Source organism: Saccoglossus kowalevskii, chromosome 1 (genome assembly GCF_978046115.1).
Source record: "Saccoglossus kowalevskii chromosome 1, keSacKowa6.1, whole genome shotgun sequence".
Taxonomy (NCBI): Eukaryota; Metazoa; Hemichordata; class Enteropneusta; family Harrimaniidae; genus Saccoglossus; species Saccoglossus kowalevskii.
This window is the reverse complement of record NC_140641.1, coordinates 15,864,891-15,870,533: the sequence shown is the minus strand read 5'-3', so window position 1 is coordinate 15,870,533 and position 5,643 is coordinate 15,864,891.

The window sequence follows — 5,643 nt, the reverse complement described above, 5'->3', positions numbered from 1 at the left end:
TCTATCTCTAATCGTACATTGCGCTGAACGACGAATTTAATGCTTATATTATGCTTTACCTTTATTTGTCAGCACGCATATTTATCAGTGTACCATTTATTATCTTAAAATCGAAAGGTATTATTGATCTTTAATTTTGAAGTGTACGTTACTTGTTCAATAAATAAATATGATATAACAATACATTCTTGAACGGGTATAGTCATTACTTTCATGTCATACGTGTTCAGTAAACAGAGGACTTCCATATTAAATACAATGGCAAAGCATGACACGAATTGACACGTACAAACTTAATAGTACAAATTGTCGCTTCCACACAATTGCACAACATGTTTGATTAGATGACTTTATGCCATTCTTATTGTGAAATACCGATTAGAACAGTTTACTGTTAATATACGATATACTGGTAGAAATGTCACCAAAATATCAGCATGCATCATTTAGGCAGCCCTTGATATCGTTTGTTCTCATTTATTCATAAGTATGCAAATGTCTCATAAGAAATGCCATTTACTAATCGTTTTAAAAGATGCATATCGGCATACATATATGTGTATATAACAACCGTGAACAACGTAACTGAATGAGCTTGTGCACAAAACGTAATCAAGTGTGACGACCTAGTATGTAGCCATAGCTTCCATCCTAGGTCCCAACACAAAGTGCAATCAACAAATCAGAACTAACTTTACATGCCGTTAGTATATTACATAACTTATGAGAGTTATCAACGTTAAACGTTGTTAGAAAAACTGTAATCAGTTCACCGATTGTTCTGTGGAGGGTGGTATCTCACATGGGACAATATATAGATTATTTCAGCTGACTTCATAGGTATAGAAACATGTCTTACTGAAAATACACGAATAATCCTCGGGATAATTTGGAATTTTACAAATAATCCCCAAGGAGAATTCCTTCCGTCTTAGCTGCCAATAGTTACAATTTTGGTGACATGATATTCAGTATGAAAGACTTTGAACTGATACTTTATTCTCTGAATGATGAAGTGTAGACATTAATTGATTTTTGGGTCAATTGATGAATATATGTGGATGTGCTTTCCTGGGGTCTGGCAGTGCAAGCACATCTCACGGTGTACACTGGATGAGGCCTCCATCTCGTAATGCTCTGTCGGAATGTATTGATTCAGTTAGTCAGAACTGTGATAGAGAACTTTGCCAATAAGTCTCCCATCCCATTACCAGATCTTTCAGCATAGTCTACGCTCATGGGTACCACCAGCATCACGGCCAGCCGGTCGGTACCGAGTGCCCTGTGCTTGCATTGGGGTGGACTGTTTCTCTTATGAAGCTTCCTTTATCTTACCGTATTGAGATTTGTCCGTATCTGGAAGTGGAGGTTTAAGGTTACCGATCTCTCAGTGAACATCTTGTCATTACAAATACAGCTATTAACAACTGCATCACGTCTATCCGATTGGTAGGTGGCATACAGCACTACAATGTTCTGCAATAAAACATGCAGCTCAATAAAACATGCAGCAAATTTACCGGCCCTGGACGTTCCTGTCTTGATTTTGCTAGACTGAAAGTTTCGGCTGCATATTGCATATCGTTTGGGTAGTCATACTCGAACAACAATGAAAAAGGTATATAGAAAAATGTTGGCCGAGATCTGTATAAAATAGCGATGGGAAACATGCCAAATTTGCTTTGAAATTCGATCGTTGTAGCCGAGAGCTCGAAAAAAAGTGTCAAAACTACTCGTAAACGCTGACTATAATATCGGACTGTCACGCATGTACAGGTCAAAGGTCATTATTCGAATACTAGTAGTTGAACTTTAATTATACATACTTAACGTATTGATGCACCATTTATGAAATATGAGGTCCCCCTAATCGTGTTTGAGAGGTAGCGAAATTGATGTGTTTGGTGTTGGGACTGCAGCATTATTTACATATGAGGGAAATCTTAGTGGCATCACATGGAGCCCAGGAACTATAATTAACTGTTCTAATATTCTATTTTTATAGAAGAACCTTCCCAAATAAAAGAAATACTAATATTTAAAAACATTAGAGGTAGTCAATAAACCCTGTACTTTCACACACAAGAAAGAAAAGAGACATGTTTGTAAAATACCATTTTTTTTACAAATAAAAAAAATTTAAAAAAAGAACTGCAGACCTCACTTCTTTATATTTTTGATTGAGCCAGCCAAGTTTCCACATACAAAAATACGCATAATATTTCTATTTAAATTATGTTATTCAAACAATAATGAACGACCCGCCAACCCATAATGGAAGAAAGCTCACTTTGTGCGACATATATGGAGCACAAAGTGTGTTTGAGTCTATTATGGGTTGGCGGGGATTTCATTATTGTTATTATTTTATAGCGTTGTCATTACCAGTGGATTTGCTGCCTCTAAAAAGCGGAAAATTTTGAGAAAAATCCACAGTGAACGGAATAGTTTCACAGTCACTGGCCCGTGAATCTGAATAATGTCTTTCTGGAAATTGTTTCCACAATCTTATATGGCAAACTAAGAAAGAAACTAATTTTAATCCATCAAATATTATTTTATTGGACTAATTTACATTGCGAGTGAATGAGTGACTGATGTGTGATGTGGAGTAGTATTGCAGTGATCGCCAGAGCGAACGGCACACCATGACTGGTACGACGTACGCCGTATTGGTGTCCGACGCGGCCTTTCAATACGCTACGCTAGATCGCTGCCGTGGTCCAGCTGGATCGACTGTGTGTAGGGATGCCCATCCCACTAGTGTTTTCAAACCATCAAGGTAGATGTTATTGGCAACTGTCCTGTCTGTGTATAGTTATTTTAAATTCCACAGGGGAGCGGTGATTTGACGAAGCCAAACGAAACTTACGGGCGTAGCGAGCGAACGAGCATGTATGATGAAATTATTTGCACGTATCTGGTAATCGACTTAATTAGCTGATTACTAGTGAATGGCTGTGTTATGTCTGTCATCGTTTCGGCCCATGTGAGGTTCTGGACGGAACTTGGCTCAGTGATTTGGAACTAATTACGAGATAACCGTCGCTATTCGGACTACTATTTCTGACAGTTGGTATTCGCAGTTATTAATGTAGTGAACGATTAATCAACGATATGACGTGTTCAGTACTTAGTGTGATTGGCTTTATGATTGAAGGTTACGCCTTAGAGTCTTTTAAACTGCTTTGTAATTGGTTAAGGTTTTTAAAATGAATAAAGTTGTTTTTAGTTAGTCTTGGCGAGTACACCACGAGAGAGCAGTCCAGTCTTGGAGAGTCTTAAGGCGAGTCTTGATGCAGTCTAGAGAGGAGTCTTGGGTCAGCTTTGCGATAGTATGGCACCGATGAACAACGCTGAAGACATGAATATTTCAGAACCCCTTAAGAAGGACGAGTATCGAATAGGACTGTATAATCAAGACTTGAGCGACATTAAAGACAAGAAGACGATGATAAAGAACGACCCGGAATAACGCGACAAAAAGAGAAGAGACGCTATATAGACTTTGAATTAGAACTTTAGCTATCTGTGTATTGCTTAGAGAACCACTCACTGGACACTGTAACTGACACTGTGTAACTCAAGACGTTGAAATCTTTTTCAGAATCCCAACACTATTGCTCAGTAATGTAATGTATTGCTTGCTTTTCCTATCGTTTTTCTGAACATTTTTTTGTGGTGTTGAATTGTATGTTATGTAAGCGCCCAGATCATTGTTTTGAAATGATATTTAGTGACGTGCGAGGTCCTTTATAACAATTTAAGCGCGTTTCAGTAGACAAGTATTTGCAACACAGTGTTATGAGTTTTGTGAAGTTTTATTGTGTTTTAATGAGTTTATGAGTACGTATTATGATGGGGAAAGTAATGCCCCAATCAGTTTTGAGATTTGTCGATGTACAGAGATATCGACGTTTTAAGAGTTGTTTTTGTTTACGTGTTGTTTCCGAAATGACTTTTTTTGAGTAGAGAGCACCTTTGTAACGTTTGTTGATGTCTTTTTGAAATGAAACTGGTGCGCCCACGTACATATTGTTTGATAACGCAAGCTTTTGTTCATGATTGACAGGATTATATGTAACTTAGTAGTGTCTATCGTTTTAGCCTTTTTCCGTCTTTTTTGCCAGAGGAGTAATGTATTATGAAAGCGACTTTGTCTTTGCATTCCGTTTCCACGTCGTATGACTTTTGTTTAGATTAATGACTTGTGAGTTCAGTTTGTGAAGTTTATAAGCGTATGTGACAGGAGTTTGATTAATAGATTTTTTATTCATTGTTTATTAGTTACCGCTTTGCAATGCTTTAACCGAGAGACGCATCCCTGGTAATCACGTGATCATGCTGTCGACGGCCGCGATTAGCTGTTCGCTTGGTTACACCGCCACGCCTTAGTTTTTTTGACCTTTTGATATAGAGATTGTAACCTTAGTAACGGGAGACAGCGCAGCGAAGGGTTACCCTCAGCCGACCGTTTGAGAAAAGCGGGCCTATTGGTAGCCTTTCCCTTGTTTTTTGAAAATATAACCATTGTATTTAGACTTATAATCAGTTTATTAATCAGTGTGATTTACACTTTTGATTTATTCCTTTTCTTAGTATTGTATTTAACCCATATGACGATGAGTGGAGGACGGTATCTTTGATTTATGAACGTGTTATGCCAGGAGGCATGGCTCAGTTTGAGTGAAGGGATGTATGATGAAATTATTTGCACGTATCCGGAGAACCCCGCGGCCGAAGATTTTCCCCCTCATACAAGACTGGAAAGCTAGTGGGTGTTAGCCATCTTAGAAGGAGAACCAACAGTGATTTTAATCTGACTGTATACATAAAAAAACACGGATACTTGTTTTTGCTTATGCAAACTGTGCCCGGACTGTGACATTTACCGGGGGAGCCGACGCTGAGGAAATACAAGTCACGTCGGTCATCGTCGATCTCGTTTCGCAAATTGTGTGGTACTACTATTCACTACAAAAGCAAAACACCAGGACAGGGGCATCTGTCGCGGAATCTAGAAGCATGTGTACTAGATGGAGCGCTTTGACCAAACGCGCTTCAGCGTACATAGCAGACGACAATGCCCTTGAAAAATTTTCTGATTTCGATATTGAAATCTGCTGTTATTGGTAATGGGCCGTTTTATTTGATGCCGATTTTAGTATTAAATACTTGTTATCTAACAATTTCTCTTCTTCTTTTTAGTTTCTCCTTTATTTGTTTTCGAAAACAACATTGTATTCATATCCATGGCACAGGGCCTTGATGCTCAATAATGGGATACATTATCGTGAATAATCTGCTGCAATGACGTCATAAAATCCCCTGGTATTGATAACGCTATAATATAATTTATAATATTTTCACTGAATTCTATAGAATAAATTTACCATTTACAAATTAATGTGTTGGACAATATATAATCTGCATATTTCACAATCCACATTCTTTATTTGAATCTGTTTCAAGCCATTTGAAAAAATAATTTGGAATCATAACAATACAACGACTAGATTTGGTGTCACAGTTTGCTCCCAATTCATACTGGAATATTGCCAGCAATAATTAATAAAGCTTGTTCAGAATACCATTTATTCCCGACATCATATTCAATGGCTAGTTCTCAGGATCTACAACAGT